This window comes from Pituophis catenifer, unplaced genomic scaffold, assembly GCF_029215685.1.
Source record: "Pituophis catenifer annectens isolate HBS135680 unplaced genomic scaffold, rPitCat1.0.hap2 SCAF_86, whole genome shotgun sequence".
Taxonomy (NCBI): domain Eukaryota; kingdom Metazoa; phylum Chordata; class Lepidosauria; order Squamata; family Colubridae; genus Pituophis; species Pituophis catenifer.
The window spans coordinates 55001-60000 of record NW_027256966.1 but is presented as its reverse complement, the minus strand read 5'-3'; positions in this window follow the sequence as shown (position 1 = coordinate 60000).

Here is a 5000-nt window from a genome sequence, read left to right as displayed (position 1 = left end):
CGCCTCGCCTCCCTTCCCGAGTAGACGGGCGTCCAAAGGAGGCACTTCGTTTTCCCCCCCTTTTCTTTGACCTCTTCCGGAGTAGACCGGCGCCGAAACGAGGCACTTAGTTTTTTTTTTCCCGCCCCTTTTCCCGCTCTCCGCTTAAATGTCAGTATCGCCGCCGGTGGATCGTCGTTTTAGTTTTAAAACGATCATAAAAGCGGAATACGTTTTGAAAGTCGACGAGTCCGGTGTGTGGAGACCGGAATTGGGCAAGCTGTGCTCTCGTCTTCTGGGGGTGACATTTCTCCCTGAGCGCTGCTGGCATTAGAAAGACCATTCGAAGAAGGGTGAGGGTCGGGGTCGGGGAAGCGAGCGTCAGGTCTCGCCGCCCCGATTTTCCCAACCAAGAAAGCAGGACGCTTGAAACTGCGATGGGAGCTTGGATCGGAAGGCTTGCGATAGCAAGAGATCTAGGCAAGAACGGAAGCTTTCAACTTCAAACCAGCTATGTAAAGCAACCCCTCGCACGCGACATCCATCGTGGCAGGGAAACAGAAACAGAGACGCCGGTCCGGCCGAGGCTGCCCGAGCGGCCCGGTAGACCGGGCCGTCTGTCCGTCTTTAAGTCGAAAGACGACTTTAAATCTAAAAACGGTTTTAAGTCGAAAGTGTGGGTTAGGGTTAGGGTTAGGGTTAGGGAAAAAAGTTATAGGGTTAGGGTTGGGGTTAGAGAAAACAGTTGTAGGGTTAGGGTTGGGGTTAGGGTTAGGGTTAGGGTTAGGGTTAGGGAGAAAAGTTGTAGGGTTAGGGTTAGGGTTAGAGAAAACAGTTGTAGGGTTAGGGTTGGGGTTAGGGTTGGGGTTAGGGTTAGGGTTAGGGTTAGGGTTAGGGAGAAAAGTTATAGGGTTAGGGTTGGGGTTAGAGAAAACAGTTGTAGGGTTAGGGTTGGGGTTAGGGTTAGGGTTAGGGTTAGGGTTAGGGAGAAAAGTTGTAGGGTTAGGGTTAGGGTTAGGGTTAGGGTTAGGGTTGGGGTTGGGGTTGGGGTTAGGGTTAGGGTTAGGGTTAGGGTTAGAGAAACAAGTTGTAGAGTTAGGGTTAGGGTTAGGGTTAGGGTTAGGGTTAGGGTTAGGGAGAAAAGTTGTAGGGTTAGGGTTAGGGTTAGGGTTAGGGTTAGGGTTAGGGTTAGGGAGAAAAGTTGTAGGGTTAGGGTTAGGTTCAGGTTCAGGCTCAGGGTTATCATTCTGGAAATGATATTAGCAGAAGCAATGGAAGAAAGCAAGGAGAGGGAGGGAGGGATAGATATTAAACGGGATGGACGAAACGTAGGGAGCGCACACAAGACACGCGATGAGAAACCACCCGCCCAGAGAAATTCATCTCCGATTTACCGAGAAGACAGGGAGAGCAGAGAGATCGCAATGGATGGGAAACACGACGGGAAAGCACAAAATATCGGCGAGCTGAAATATCGGCGAGCTGGCGAGAGCAAAGATATCGAGTAGATTCAAGAGAGAAAGCGGAATTATTTGATAAACAACGTAGAGATGACCAAGAACAGGAAAGATGGAGAGATGAAAGTGGGGACGGACGACGGGAGGAGAAGAAAGAACAGCCAAAAGAGAGCCAAGTAAGAGAACAAGACGAGAAAGCGTCGAGAGAAGGAGCAGAAGAAGTTGAAGAAAGAACAAAGGGACCTAAGAACGACTTGCTCCACAAAGCAAATAGGTCAGCAAGAAATAAGAATAATTTCCTTGACTAGAAATGGACTGGATTCGGCCATTCGGCAAGAGGAAGGAAAATATGGAATAAATGAGGGAAGTTAAGATGAGAAATGAAAGGCCTACGAGAGGTTCCTCTGGGAAAACTACACCCAAAACTTTGGAGGAAGGAAGATGGCAGAAATTGTAACAAACTTTTCACTTGAAGTCAAGCTTTTCACGTCAAACCAGCTCTTTCAATCAACCCCTCGCAGCCATCCTGGCAGGGAAGCAGAAAACGGAAACACTCCGGTCCGGCCGAGGCCCGGGTAAACCGGTCCCGCCCGAGCGTCCCGGTAGACCGGGACGGCTGCCCGTCACGGACACCCCAGGGCCCCGGCGCGGGCACCGAGGCGACGGCGGAGGTCCCCGACCGAGGCCCGGGGCCCCCGCGCCGGGATCCCGTACATCCATCAAGGCGGGGAAACAGAAACACTCTAGGCCGGCCGAGGCCCGGGTAAACCGGACCCGCCCAAGGCCGTCCCGGTAGACCGGGACGACTGCCCGGCGCGGACACCCCCGGGGGCCGGCGTGGGCACCGAGGGGACGGCGGAGGTCCCCGACCGAGGCCCGCGGCGCCGGAGCCGGGATCCCGTGCATCCATCGTGGCGGGGGAAACAGAAAGGCTGATCCGGCCGGGGCCCCGGTAGACCGGGAAGACTGCCCGGCGCGGACACCCCCGGGGTCCGGCGTGGGCACCGAGGCGAAGGCGGAGGTCCCCGACCGAGGCCCGCGGCGCCGGAGCCGGGATCCCGTGCATCCATCGTGGCGGGGGAAACAGAAAGGCTGATCCGGCCGGGGCCCCGGTAGACCGGGACGACTGCCCGTCGCGGGCACCCCCGGGGTCCGGCGGGGGCACCGAGGCGACGGCGGAGGTCCCCGACCGAGGCCCGCGGACCCGGAGCCGGGATCCCGTGCATCCATCGTGGCGGGGGAAACAGAAAGGCTGATCCGGCCGGGGCCCCGGTAGACCGGGACGACTGCCCGTCGCGGGCACCCCCGGGGTCCGGCGGGGGCACCGAGGCGACGGCGGAGGTCCCCGACCGAGGCCCGCGGACCCGGAGCCGGGATCCCGTGCATCCATCGTGGCGGGGGAAACAGAAAGGCTGATCCGGCCGGGGCCCCGGTAGACCGGGAAGACTGCCCGGCGCGGACACCCCCGGGGTCCGGCGTGGGCACCGAGGCGAAGGCGGAGGTCCCCGACCGAGGCCCGCGGCGCCGGAGCCGGGATCCCGTGCATCCATCGTGGCGGGGGAAACAGAAAGGCTGATCCGGCCGGGGCCCCGGTAGACCGGGACGACTGCCCGTCGCGGGCACCCCCGGGGTCCGGCGGGGGCGCCGAGGCGACGGCGGAGGTCCCCGACCGAGGCCCGCGGACCCGGAGCCGGGATCCCGTGCATCCATCGTGGCGGGGGAAACAGAAAGGCTGATCCGGCCGGGGCCCCGGTAGACCGGGAAGACTGCCCGGCGCGGACACCCCCGGGGTCCGGCGGGGGCACCGAGGCGACGGCGGAGGTCCCCGACCGAGGTCCGCGGCGCCGGAGCCGGGATCCCGTGCATCCATCGTGGCGGGGGAAACAGAAAGGCTGATCCGGCCGGGGCCCCGGTAGACCGGGACGACTGCCCGTCGCGGGCACCCCCGGGGTCCGGCGGGGGCGCCGAGGCGACGGCGGAGGTCCCCGACCGAGGCCCGCGGACCCGGAGCCGGGATCCCGTGCATCCATCGTGGCGGGGGAAACAGAAAGGCTGATCCGGCCGGGGCCCCGGTAAGCCGGACCCGCCCGAGGCCGTCCCGGTAGACCCGGCCCTCTCCCCGTCTCGGGCACCCCCGGGGTCCGGCGTGGGCACCGAGGCGACGGCGGAGGTCCCCGACCGAGGCCCGCGGACCCGGAGCCGGGATCCCGTGCATCCATCGTGGCGGGGGAAACAGAAAGGCTGATCCGGCCGGGGCCCCGGTAGACCGGGAAGACTGCCCGGCGCGGACACCCCCGGGGTCCGGCGGGGGCACCGAGGCGACGGCGGAGGTCCCCGACCGAGGTCCGCGGCGCCGGAGCCGGGATCCCGTGCATCCATCGTGGCGGGGGAAACAGAAAGGCTGATCCGGCCGGGGCCCCGGTAGACCGGGACGACTGCCCGTCGCGGGCACCCCCGGGGTCCGGCGGGGGCGCCGAGGCGACGGCGGAGGTCCCCGACCGAGGCCCGCGGACCCGGAGCCGGGATCCCGTGCATCCATCGTGGCGGGGGAAACAGAAAGGCTGATCCGGCCGGGGCCCCGGTAGACCGGGAAGACTGCCCGGCGCGGACACCCCCGGGGTCCGGCGGGGGCACCGAGGCGACGGCGGAGGTCCCCGACCGAGGTCCGCGGCGCCGGAGCCGGGATCCCGTGCATCCATCGTGGCGGGGGAAACAGAAAGGCTGATCCGGCCGGGGCCCCGGTAGACCGGGACGACTGCCCGTCGCGGGCACCCCCGGGGTCCGGCGGGGGCGCCGAGGCGACGGCGGAGGTCCCCGACCGAGGCCCGCGGACCCGGAGCCGGGATCCCGTGCATCCATCGTGGCGGGGGAAACAGAAAGGCTGATCCGGCCGGGGCCCCGGTAAGCCGGACCCGCCCGAGGCCGTCCCGGTAGACCCGGCCCTCTCCCCGTCTCGGGCACCCCCGGGGTCCGGCGTGGGCACCGAGGCGACGGCGGAGGTCCCCGACCGAGGCCCGCGGACCCGGAGCCGGGATCCCGTGCATCCATCGTGGCGGGGGAAACAGAAAGGCTGATCCGGCCGGGGCCCCGGTAAGCCGGACCCGCCCGAGGCCGTCCCGGTAGACCCGGCCCTCTCCCCGTCTCGGGCACCCCCGGGGTCCGGCGTGGGCACCGAGGCGACGGCGGAGGTCCCCGACCGAGGCCCGCGGACCCGGAGCCGGGATCCCGTGCATCCATCGTGGCGGGGGAAACAGAAAGGCTGATCCGGCCGGGGCCCCGGTAGACCGGGAAGACTGCCCGGCGCGGACACCCCCGGGGTCCGGCGTGGGCACCGAGGCGAAGGCGGAGGTCCCCGACCGAGGCCCGCGGCGCCGGAGCCGGGATCCCGTGCATCCATCGTGGCGGGGGAAACAGAAAGGCTGATCCGGCCGGGGCCCCGGTAGACCGGGACGACTGCCCGTCGCGGGCACCCCCGGGGTCCGGCGGGGGCGCCGAGGCGACGGCGGAGGTCCCCGACCGAGGCCCGCGGACCCGGAGCCGGGATCCCGTGCATCCATCGTGGCG